This window comes from Polyodon spathula, chromosome 25, assembly GCF_017654505.1.
Source record: "Polyodon spathula isolate WHYD16114869_AA chromosome 25, ASM1765450v1, whole genome shotgun sequence".
NCBI classification, from domain to species: Eukaryota; Metazoa; Chordata; class Actinopteri; order Acipenseriformes; family Polyodontidae; genus Polyodon; species Polyodon spathula.
In genome coordinates, this window is record NC_054558.1 from 15,254,871 (window position 1) to 15,268,151 (window position 13,281).

Below are 13,281 nucleotides of genomic sequence, written 5' to 3' on the forward strand. Positions count from 1 at the left end.
TTTATAGTGCATTGTCTTAGATAAGTTATTTCATAAAGAGACACCATCATTTTTTTTATTCACATAACAAAAACTAAAATGTGTTTAAAAAAAAAAAAAAAGGTACTCTTTTTTATTTTGAAATAATTCTTTAAGGTAGTTCCTCTTTAAATATAGATGTATTTGATTTTTGTAGATAGCAAGACTTCAGCTCACTTTGGCCCCCTACAGTATTCAGATTTTCAAAGACCTAGCAGGGGAGCTGCACTGGCACATTTGCATAGGCTGGCACTTAAGGCGAGCTGATCAAAGCGCATTACATATTCCGTGTGTATTGAGTTCCTAAGTGACTGGTTTCCAGATCTGTTTAGGAGTGCCTGTAGCGAAGGAGTAGTTTAAAGGTTGAAATTGCATTCTGTTCTCGACAGATCGATAGCTAGCTGTCACTTAGACAAATGGGAGAGGGGTGGGGGTTAGGAAGTCCATGTTAATTGCATACCCTGGGGTTGTCAGACAGTGACATCAGGTTCAGTATAGGTGTGGGTAAGGTTTTCATTAAAGGGATGCATTTAAACCCAATAAACGCTCAGTAGTGCAGTTACAGTCAAGTGGTTCTGCTTGAACGGGCTATTGAGAACACAGTGGATGTGCGTTTAGAGTGGATTGTTTGTTTAAAGTGGTAGCCCAGGGATTTTCTTGCAGATGCAATTTCTTCATCATCTTTTTTTTTTGCTATTATTGTTTTGTAGTGTCTCTTATATTGTTCTTTCTTTTGTATAATCTGTTCTCTTTTTTATAGTTCTGTTCTATACCTGGATGATCGCAAGCTATTTCTTGTTCATTTAGTAGCTAATGTTGTTGACTGAATCACTTTTTGAGCACGGTACAGCGACCAGGACCAGAGAATGTAAAGTGGAGACAGACTTACTGTAGGACGGAGGTCAGGGGGCAGGAGAGTGGAGAGTCATTGGGTTCCCTTACAGTTCTGAGAACGGTCAGCTATCAGGAACTGGATGGACCTCCTCTCGGTCGTAACTTATTTTCTGTTCTTCTGTTCATATTTACAGCCATGAGACAAACAGCATCATCATAGCATCTGTGTTTTGACAAAGATGGGGGACATTCTTCTGTTTAACAGAATTACTAAACTTATGCAATTGCACCTGAAAACTGATTGGCATTTTGATGCCTGTCGAGGACTTTTTACGTATCACGGATATTCAGACACAGTTTACACCCAACTCTGTTTTTACTGTTGAATCATAGGTTCTACTCTTATTGGGAGAATTGGTCTGGTGTTCTCAGACCTTGACAGATGAACAGATTGAAATAATCATTTTATTATACTGTGCCTTGCTTCACATGGCTGCACATAACAACTGAGACATAGGTAGATGTTAGAGTCTAGAGGTTAGGAACTGAGCTGTTTATTTCTAGAACTATATAATATAATAAAGCATTGTGTAAGTGTAAGCATTGTAAAATCCAGAGAGGTATGGTAAAACATATTAAGAAACATAGCAAGCCATGCTAAACTATGGTACATACATAGTATAATCATAGGGAAAGTATGGGAGAATTGCAAAATAATGAAGCAAATTTAGTGGTACACGTGTATTAAAAAAAATAAGATAAATTAGTTTAACTGAAATAAATGTGGTGCCCTTGAAAGAATCTTACCCTATGAGTGGTTTTTATTTTAATTAGTCCTTAGGCACTTTAGGCTACATATTGAGCTCATGGTAAAATCTACTCAACTGCAAAGCAACAAGAGCCTTATTTCCAACCAATATCTATACAGAAAAAAGAATATCTATACAGCTGAAAACGTGAAGAAGCACTTGCGATTTCTTATACATCAAAAGAAATACATTATACCATCGTACAAATCTGGGCTCTCAAAATGATATATTTATGCACATTTTCCTTTAATCTGAAGTGCCCGTTTCTCAAGATGACATACTTATCATTTTTTTATAAATTGCTTTTCCCTTTAGACAGCAACTTATTATCTGTCGAAAATTAAGTGATATCAATTTATATCGCCAGGTTTGTGTGTGATTTAGCCGTCCGTCCTTCCATCTAGCTTCCATCCATCACAATTTATTCAAATAGAGAGGCATACCCTCCCAATTCTTAAGCATCTGGTTCACTTTTACCTTTAATGAAGTTGATGGCCTTTTCCCCTAGTATAGCTTAGTAGATTTTCCCCAACATGTGTTACTGTGTTGTTACAGATGGCTGAGTTTTCTATGTTTACAGCAACTATTGTGCCCTGCATAGAATAAAGGTTTATTGATGTGTTTGTATCTGGCATAAGCAACTATTTGGATCAGTCTTTTATAACAGTTGTTTTGTGTATGATAATACAGTGCACTGAGATGCCTTTGACACAAAAAGTTGTTTATTCATGTTACCCCCCCCAGTATAGTTTGTTTCATTTATTGCAGTTGTTTGGGCCTGTGTTTTAACCAGTAGTTTTGTGTCCAATACTGTATGTGTACAGCACTCAGATGAAGTATCTCTGACATAAGTTGTAATGTGTTGTTACCGTTGTTGTAGTTTTACTCCAAATTACTGTCAGTGGAGAAGTGTATATTTATTATTTTTACCCCCCCCCCAATAAATAAATAGATAAATAAATAAATACAAATACATAAATCTGTATTGACACATTAGTTTGCTTGTACCAGGATATGAAACAGATTTCTACGGTTGCCATGGTTTTCCTGAAATAATGACTGACACGTATGAAAGTCTTCTTTACAAATGAAATGAACACATATGAGTGATTAGTCAATCAACAACAGACTGGGTCTGTGTACCGAAGTGTTTGGTGAAAGTTAATAAGCAGCTGGCAGGCAATGGAGGCTGATTGGCACTTGATATTGACTATCATACTGAAGATGTTTATAATTGCTGCATCTCGTACATTTATAATGACTGCATTTCCAATTTGTTACTGTGCACTGGAGCAGCTCTTCAATAAGCCATGCTTCTGTTATTATCAAACCACTGTACTGCTTGGGGATGACAGTCCGTCACTGCATGCCAATGTCTCACGATTCGATAGTTCTGTTTCTCCAGTTTGCTTTCCTTTGTATCCACCGTTGCTTTGCATGGGTTTTACAAAATAATACCAATAAAATCCTGCTTTGCCCTTCATTACCTAAAGACATATCTAAGGCATAGTTTTAAAGGAAGCATGTGTTATAGCACACTTATACATAATATGTAGTAAAGGAAGCTCTCAGTTTCTGTGCCTTATTCTTTTGTTATTTGTTTGCTGTTGTGGGTCCTGGGTCATTTCAGCAGTGTCTAGGGTCATGTTACTGGCAGACAGAATGTCAGTCAGTAGGGAAAGCAGCTCATTGGTCATAGTGAAGAAAGAAGCCAGTGAAAAGGTGAGGAAAATATCAACCTCTAGTTGGAATGATAGTCTAAATGCATTTCTTGCAGTTAAAGATTTCTTTAAGCTAGCGTAGCAGATATCCTGTCTTAAAATAAAAATATAGTTGCTTTCAAAACTGCGCATTTGAAACCTAGATAATGAATTGATATTCATGGCAGAGAACATTAGGGAATTGTTTTGTTAGCTACAATTGCAAGTATGTTAATAATTGCACACAGTAATGAAGCATAAGAACAGTGTTATCAAAATGCACATCTTTGTTCTTGATACATACCAGTACTTAATTGTATCAAACTGCAACTGCAATTAACATGGATCTGTTGTAATTGTTAACAGCGTGGTGACTCCCATTTGTGCAAGAGGTATAACAGCATGATATTGCGATATTAGTGTATCAATGGACTTTTTTGTATGGCCTATACTGGTATATTGACTAATAATTGAGATCTTGTGGGACATATATTCATATCAGATATAATTGAAATGTATTAACCATTGAAGTATGGTTTTGGTTATGTATCATGTCACAATTGAAGTCTCAATATATCACTGTACAGCAGGGTCTATATTAATGATCTAATGCCAGCTTTACTTATCATTGATTCCCCAGTTTGGAATATGCCAATATTACAAAGACAACTGTATAGAAATGAGAGTTGCTGCTGCTTCCTGGTATAAAATCACTTCCTGTGATTTACCTCAGTTTTACTCCAACGGTCTTGCTGTAATTTGACTGCACAGGAAGTGACCCAGATACCAGGAAGAAACTTTTTTGACCTACAAAATGATTTTGTTGGCTTTGTGACACTGTTACAATCTTTAAAATAAAGGAAGACTGTAGCTCTTGGCTTGTGTTGAAATGTCTGACAGCAGAGCCATTTTATTAGAGGATTAGTGTCTGGCACTTCAGTAACTTGGCAATAAAAACACCTTTCTGTCAGCCTTAATCCTTAAATACCTTTTTGAACAACTTTGCAAGGAGTACAGTGCATGCTTTTTATTATCTCTATTGATTTGTACTTTATTAACTGGTCTAGGATTTCTAATAATGATCTTTTAAGAGGCTTTTGTTTTTTACTTCACATTCAGTGAGTGTGACAGAAGTGTGACACAGCTGGCTAAGTGGTGACATCACAACCAGGGAAGGAACAACGCAGACAGGATGGGTCGGTTTATTATAAAATAAAAAGGTTATACCAAACAGAAAAAAAACACAGACTGAACAAACAAAACGGCGCGCTGGCCAAAGTAAATAGGCAAACAAAGTGGACAAACACTAAACAAGTACTGTGCTGGAGTTTCCAGCACGAAAATAGCAATTGTTTATATTGTAAATCTTAAACTCTCCTAACTCCACCCTTTCTCCACTCACGAACACACAACCCCGAATGAGTGAAAACGTGCCCCTTTTATGCAGCTTTACTGAGACTCGATTGCTAATCAATCATTCAGTTGGAATCTCGGTGCATCTGCACGTGAACTAATTTGTGCCCTTCCTGTACTTCCATACAAATACTACTTTAAATTTTCACGTGAAATGATTTGTGCCATCCTCGTGTCTAATTACAAATTACAATTTATATCAGCTGAGCTCATAACCCACATTATAAACCATGCACTTTATACATAGACACCAACATTTGCACTCTGCATACAACATAAAACACAAAAATACACACAGGGGCGGGGCATATTGCCACAAGAAGTTACACTTTTAACTTTTTTAAATGTGTAGTCCTCTAGTTACCTTTTTTACCAGCTAGAAATGTATCACACTGCTTTATGAATAAAACCTTTTTGAATATAGTTTTAAACATTCAAGAAACAGAAACGTTTCAATCTGCCACCGGGACTCGAAAGTAATCTGAAACCAGACGTGTTCATTTCCAGCAGAAGCAGATCAAGATAAAATCCATTTCAGTTGGGATTCTGTCAGCCCAGTTAGGATTTCAGGCTTTTGTCTCTGTCCATTTGCAGATTGGATTGTAGATTGCAGATGGAACCGGCTGCAGCCCCAGTTTGGCATTGGAACCAGATGAGATTGAGTTCATGGTGCCGATGGAAATATGACATATTAAATGCAAATGTCAAATTGACCAATGTTCAGATAAAAAACAGTGGTCCTTCTAACTAAAGGTCACAACTGTGTCAGAAACAGTTGGAGGAGTCTTTTTAACTCCTTTTCAAACCTTTATGTTAGCATTAGCAACATTTCCACTATTTTATTTTTCCCTGAAAACCTGTTTCTTGATGGTTTGGCAGATTATTTGAGTAACAGTACCATGCTTTAGCTTTAGAATGTTTAAGCCTGTGTCTATCAGAGTGAAGTTAGACCATGGAGCTGAAGGGAATGGTACCAAGAAACAGCCGCATCGCACAGTGTAGACATTCAGAACTCAGTTTGAGCATTTAGAAAAGAAATATGATCTTAAAAAAGCAGGATATGTCACACTAGTTCATTCCTGACTGTAGCTCTAAAATCATGATTTTTTTTTTTTTCTGGTCATATTTTACTCGTATCAATTCTCACTTTAGATCTTCACGGAGGTTGAGTCAGAACTCCCTGGGGGTTGTATCTGCGCCCCTCGATGCAATATTGTCTGTGTTAACTATTAACAACGTTCCACAGGTACCACTTATACAATCTCACACTGGTGGGGATTCACACATTTCCCATATCTGATTTTAAATTCATTTCACATTTCACAGCCACTTTACTGCTGGTGTCGGCAGACAAAGAAGCTTTCATGTCATATATGAGTACATCAAGCAGGTGTCTATACACAACCACTGGTCTAGGTTCTCCATTTTCTCTGAGGAAGAAATGTTTCTGTTTCATATATTATAATACATTAAATGCACCTCAACGAGGTTCTGGTGAGCTTTGCTTTTCCTCATTGACAGCTTTATTATATATGTTGTGGAAGGTTTCCCACAGTAAAAGCATAGCACCGTGTAGTAAAGCATAGCAAAGGCATGGTCATGCATAGGTAAGCATTGTAAAGGTATGGCAAAACAAATACAAAAATGGTAAATTCATAGTAAATCATAGTAAATGCAAGGGGGAACTTTAAATTACCATGCAGGTTTACTGTGGTAAAGTTTTCTAAGGGATGATACTGTAGTATTATGTTGGTTCCCCATGTATTTATTGTTTGCACTACACCGATGGAAGCACTAGCTATACATAACTGCTGCATTAAAGGAGCCTGAAATGTGCGGGGTAGAAGCCTACTGAATGCACAGGGATCTGAATGCACAGGGACCTGAAATGCACAGGGATCTGAATGCACAGGGATCTGAATGCACAGGGATCTGAATGCACGGGGACCTGAAATGCACAAGGATCTGAAATGCACAGGGACCTGAAATGCACAGGGATCTGAATGCACAGGGACCTGTAATGCACAGGGATCTGAAATGCACAGGGATCTGAATGCACAGGGACCTGAAATGCATAGGGATCTGAAATGCACAGGGACCTGAATGCACAGGGATCTGAATGCACGGGGACCTGAAATGCACAAGGATCTGAAATGCACAGGGATCTGAAATGCACAGGGATCTGAATGCACAGGGACCTGAAATGCACAGGGATCGGAATTGCACAGGGAGCTGAATGCACAGGGACCTAAAATGCACAGGGATCTGAATTCACAGGGACCTGAAATGCACAGGGATCTGAAATGCACAAGGATCTGAATGCACAGGGATCTGAAATGCACAGGGACCTGAAATGCACAGGGTACCTGTAATAAAAGGCTAGATTTGTTTTCACGGTTATCATGTGAAATGAATACAGTGCCATGTATCATAGTCTTCCGTTAAATTCCCATTTTTGAAAGAAATAGAATAAAAAATGAAATATTCTACAATTTAGTTTTTCAGGTAAGCATTTCAGTATTTAGGAACATTTGCTGTATAATAACTAGAGAAAGGTATACACTTTGAATGTGACAATACAATATTTTTTCTGCTTTAATAAATATTATGCATAATCATGAAATATCTTGAAATACTGGTTTTGAGACCATGAAATAAGCCATTTTTACAGTGAAACAAAAACAATACCTGATATGCACAGTGATCTGAATGCACAGGGATCTGAAATGCACAGGGACCTGAAATGCACAGGGACCTGAAATGCACAGGGATCTGAAATGCACAGGGATCTGAATGCACAGGGATCTGAAATGCACAGGGACCTGACATGCACAGGAATCTGAATGCACAGGGATCTGAATGCACAGGGACCTGAAATGCATAGGATTCTGAAATGCACAGGGACCTGAATGCACAGGGATCTGAATGCACAAAGACCTGAAATGCACAGGGATCTGAAATGCACTGGGACCTGAAATGCACAAGGACCTGAATGCACAGGGACCTGAAATGCACAGGGATCTGAATGCACAGGGACCTGAAATGCACAGGGATCGGAAATGCACAGGGAGCTGAATGCGCAGGGACCTGAAATGCACAGGGATCTGAATTCACAGGGACCTGAAATGCACAGGGATCTGAAATGCACAAGGATCTGAATGCACAGGGATCTGAAATGCACAGGGACCTGAAATGCACAGGGTACCTGTAATAAAAGGCTAGATTTGTTTTCACGGTTATCATGTGAAATGAATACAGTGCCATGTAGCTTAGTCTTCTGTTAAATTCCCATTTTTGAAAGAAAGAGAATAAAAAATGAAATATTCTACAACTTAGTTTTTCAGGTAAGCATTTCAATATTTAAGAACATTTGCTGTATAATAACTAGAGAAAATGATCAATTTTGAATGTGACAATACAATTTTTTCTGCTTTAATAAATATTATGCATAATCATGAAATATCTTGAAATACTGGTTTTGAGACCATGAAATAAGCCATTTTTACAGTGAAACAAAAACAATACCTGATATGCACAGTGATCTGAATGCACAGAGACCTGAAATGCACAGAGACCTGAAATGCACAGGGACCTGAAATGCACAGGGATCTGAAATGCACAGGGATCTGAAATGCACAGGGACCTGAAATGCACAGGGATCTGAATGCACAGGGACCTGAAATGCACAGGGACCTGAAATGCACAGGGATCTGAAATGCACAGGGACCTGAAATGCAGAGGGTACCTGTAATAAAAGGCTAGATATGTTTTCAAGGTTATCATGTGAAATGAATACAGTGCCATGTAGCATAGTCTTCCGTTAAATTCCCATTTTTGAAAGAAATAGAATAAAAAATGAAATATTCTACAATTTAGTTTTTCAGGTAAGCATTTCAATATTTAGGAACATTTGCTGTATAATAACTAGAGAAAGGTATACATTTTGAATGTGACAATACAATATTTTTTCTGCTTTAATAAATATTATGCATAATCATGAAATATCTTGAAATACTGGTTTTGAGACTGTGAAATAAGCCATTTTTACAGTGAAACAAAAACAGCCCTACTAATAATAAATGGGTTGTTTTGAGGTAGTGCATGGACTGCACTGCATATTTCCTTCCTGGCTCTCTGGTCCCATAAAATATTCTACTTCGGCATTCTCACCAAAGACTTTAGGTTTTTCAGCACGTTTTCCATAATGTTTTTTTTTATGCTTCATTTAACTGTTTTATTTGTTTCTCCCCACTCCTCTAAAAATGATTTTCAACTCTATACTTTGATTTATCCTTTAACCCAGAACACAGCAGCTCATCTTACAGAATAAACTCCCCAGAACCATCAAAGAATGTTTGCTGCAGTTAGCCCGTGTGCTTCATGTGAGAGGCAGGAAAATAAATTAACATGAGCGTGGCTTGGGATTGTATCTCCGCTAACCTCAAATAAATGACATGATTGGATTCAGTCTACTTGAGGTAGCAACTCTTCAGAATTTCCCATTGCATCTTAGTCGTAAAGACTCAGGGTCCACATTACCCATGCAATTACCTGTGTGTTCTAGTGATGATGGCAGCTGACAACACACATTTATTTTAAGTAATAAAGAACGTGTTTGAAAGGTGCAGGGTTTAGTTTATTTATTCAGTGCAGTCTAATAGATTCAAAAAGCTTACATATGCTTTGAAATCTATAAAATAATGTCACCCTCCATACTCCAGATTTGTCTTGGTGTACCAAGCAACTTCTCCAAAAATCCACAAGTATTTTGATCTAACTTTCAGGGTTAAGCAAGCAGTGGTGTCTGTACCTCCACCTTCTATTATTTCTCTCTTCCATTGGTAATGTGTTTTGGCACTGTAGGAAAACGTGGGATGGAGTCTGCCAGTTTTGTTCAGTGACAAGAAGCTTTCAAAGAGGCATTGAGCAAGTTTGAGTGTAAACATTTAAACTGCCTTTAGGGTATGGATACAGACTGGACACCCTTCAAGCTCTGGTTTCTCAGTAAAGTACACGACAAAATAACCAGTTAACCCAGGAAGCCTGCTTTAATAAAACTGAACATTACTGGGCAAAGTAAACTTTTTTTTTTTTTTTTTTTTTTTTTTTTTTTTAATTGAGTGTTGTAAGTTATGGATAGGCAGTGCAGCAATGTCTTCTGGGTAAAAAAAAAGCAGGTCAGCTATGAGGGGAAGCTGATGGTTGGTAAATACGTGTATTCAATAACCCGTGTTTTATATGTCAGGAGAACCACTTATCCAATTGTCATGAAACTTGGTATTAACATTGTTTAGCGTAAGTATCAGATTCTGGGGATATGTGAAGCGTCTGTTTCTCAAGCCATCCGTCTTTATTTCATACTTATATGTTTGCATATATCTGGAGAACCGCTTAGCAAACTGTGATAACAATATTATAGGCTTGTCTTATTCTATACTATTCGGTACATACTGTTGCACGGTCATCGGCTTCTTCATCAAACTGATAGCTCTCAAGTTGAATTTACAGATATGGCAGGAGGTGTATGTTTTTGTCTTTTTTTTCTGAGTATAATCCAGAAGAATAACATTGTACTTCAAATAATTTGGTAGTTTGTTAGCAGGCATATGAAGGACAAACATTCCTGATCTAAGACCAAGATGCAAGCTAAGTTAGAGATAGTGCGGGACCATTCCCAGTGGACATTTAAACACTGTCAGCAGGAAGTGTAAGCACTTTCTCAACCTCAGAAATGTGACTCGGCTCTGACTTTGCTTACTCTGAAGCGGCGTGACTTTACTGCTGATGTTAAACTGCTCTGGAACATTACTGTTAAATAGACTTAAATACACTAAACGCAGACTTGAAGGGCAGGAAATTACTCAGAACCCCCAGTTCTAATAAAGATGTGTGTTGTTCAAATTGTTTTCCTCGCAGGTATTCTGCCTCCTCATTAAAATGTGCCCCTGGAGCCCGGCATTTGTCTGTTTGATGAGGCACTTGTTACAGTGTCAGTAATTATAATAGTATTGCATGTAGTGTGCTGCTTTGAATCAGAAGCACAGCGATAAAAAGAGCCTTTAATGAAGGTGGAGTGTGGAAAGGTGACTGAAAGCTCAGTGACCCGAAGTAATGAAAATTGCTTTCATACAAGTACAGATTTCAGTCTCTAATTTACATGCCATTTCAAACTCCAAGGTTTTTCTGTTTTGTTGCAGGGCTAATTCACTTCTCATTCATACCCATCAGCAGGGTTTCAGTCATACTCACAAGTCGAAACTGTCAGTCTCTGTCGCCCTCAGTTGGATGTGCTGGGTTTTCCCAGTCATCAAGTCATACTTGAAGAGTATGAAAGAGCATCTTTCTGTACTGTACTGTGACAGGGTGCTCGTGTCACGTGTGTGGGTAACCACTGTTTAAGCAATACAGAGAGACAGTGGAGGTGGAGTTGAAACGCCAGCACAGGCGCGCAGGATTTATTCACAGCAAAAATAAATAAAGGGGTCATGTGACATTACCAATGATGGTAACGCACAGAGGATACATACAGCAAGCTGTACAAAAGGCAAAATAAAATACAGTACAAAAAACTACAAATAAAAGGTGCCATATAGGGCGAGCGCCAGTATTCATAAGACAACTCCTGCTGCTTCATATGGCCTTGGCTGGGCATTGCCTTCACAAGCACTGCTTGCAGTTTCAGGGTTGCGTAGCTGTCGTTCCTGCAGAGCGGACGCTCTCCTCCTGTGTGTACGCAGCTCCCGTCTGTAGCATGGCATTGCAATCGCCTCGAGCCATCTCCACCGAATGTTACTATGTTGACGGACACTTGGTCAAGACCCGCCCACCTGCTGATTGAGGACCAGCACAGCCAATAACTTGCTGACCTTCCCCTCAACCAAGCCTAGCAGGCAACAAGTCCCAATCGAACACTTGTATGTAAACAATAATTTAATCACACAAAGGAACTCCAAAAAGACACACAATCATCCCACTTCCACATACAAATTACAGCAACACTAATTCCCCATTGCGCAGGGCAATCACCCTGCCACACGTACTCTTTCAATTATAACACACACCACGTGTATAGTGCACATCCCATCCATTGTGCCCACGACTGAGTGGCTTCATTTAACACTCCTTGTATAATGTGCACACCTTGACTATGCTCACCCATGGTTAACAATGTAAGCATGTACCCTAGTTTTGTATTTTGTCTGAAATAGAAATAAATGATGAACTTTAGCATCAGCTTTTGCTGAAGCAAGAAAAACAGATAGGTTGTGACTTAAGATACCCATGTAAATTGCGTTCCAGTACAGTACACCTTGTATGCAACATGCATTCTATGAATATCGTGCCTCGATGCCTCTAAAGGTTGTGTAAAGGTGTGCGTAGTAATATGAAAACTACAGTGTGTTGTCTGTATTCCATTACACCTTGAAGCTTATCATAAAATGATTTTTTTTTTCGGGCGAGTCATGAGTGCCATCTTCTTGTCTGCGTTGTTCAGAGGGGCTCAGGACTGAATGGCAGGGGGTGCTCAGGACAAGGTAGAGGTGCCATTGTAGAGCAGTGTAGGGAAACGTATCCTAACTCTAGCCAGTTCTACTCTCCCTCATATTTCATAAACAGATATAGGTTGAGGTTTTAGACTGCTAGATATATCAATATAGTAATGTATAATAAGCCAGCAAAAAAACAAAACTGTTTCCAGGTTCCAGACTTGGTTTCAGTGGTCACGCTATTGCAAATTTTGCAATATTTGCGACTTCATAGAAACCAATGACAGGCGTGTCGGTGGCTGCCAGGAGCCTTCCGCGAGCCTTATTCCGAGTTTCCATCGTGACACCCACATGTAATCATCAGGATGCCTAGGATTTAATAGCGGGTGGCTGGGAAGATGACAGACAGTGGGAAGCATTGGATTATTAAGTAGAACAAGAATCAATTGGGTTTTGGAAGAGAGTGTGGAAATGTGCGGAGTCAGTCAGTTAAAGCTGCAGTAGTAAATGCTAAGACTAGTCCTGCTGTAAATGGCATAGTGACAGCTCTTCTGCACTAGATATTGCATACTAGCTGAGGTATATTGCACACAGATTTTTTAAATGTTAGCTGCTTGTGCAATAGTCATTGGACTGTAGCATATATGTTTACTCTGTGCGTCTTTATTTACATGATAGCAACAGTGACTGAACCTGTTGTTTACAGCTTCAGAAATTATCCTCAGCATAAGCCTGTGCTGTACTCTCATTTCAGAGTAGGGCCTCTATAAATATTTACACTAACTGCATGAAACTAAACTACTTTTTACTCTTAAATATGCCAAATTCACAATGAACCACATCTGAGTGATCAACTCAAATACTATGAAGGCTGCCACCTGTAAACAGGTAAATGCCTCTGTTTAATATACTAGTAATAAATGTGCATAAAATCTATGAACTATAAATATCAAGCAACATTTTAACCCCAATGCATTTTTCTATTAAGTTGCAATCACATACTTACTGAATGGCTATCCG

General features: G+C 38.7%; 1 protein-coding gene across 4 annotated transcripts in view; it reads left to right on the plus strand.

The window, feature by feature from the left end:
• LOC121299752 (tetratricopeptide repeat protein 28-like) overlaps window positions 1-13,281 on the plus strand; it is a 394,301-nt gene that overhangs the window by 273,509 nt on the left and 107,511 nt on the right. The gene's annotated exons all lie outside the window — the stretch shown is intronic.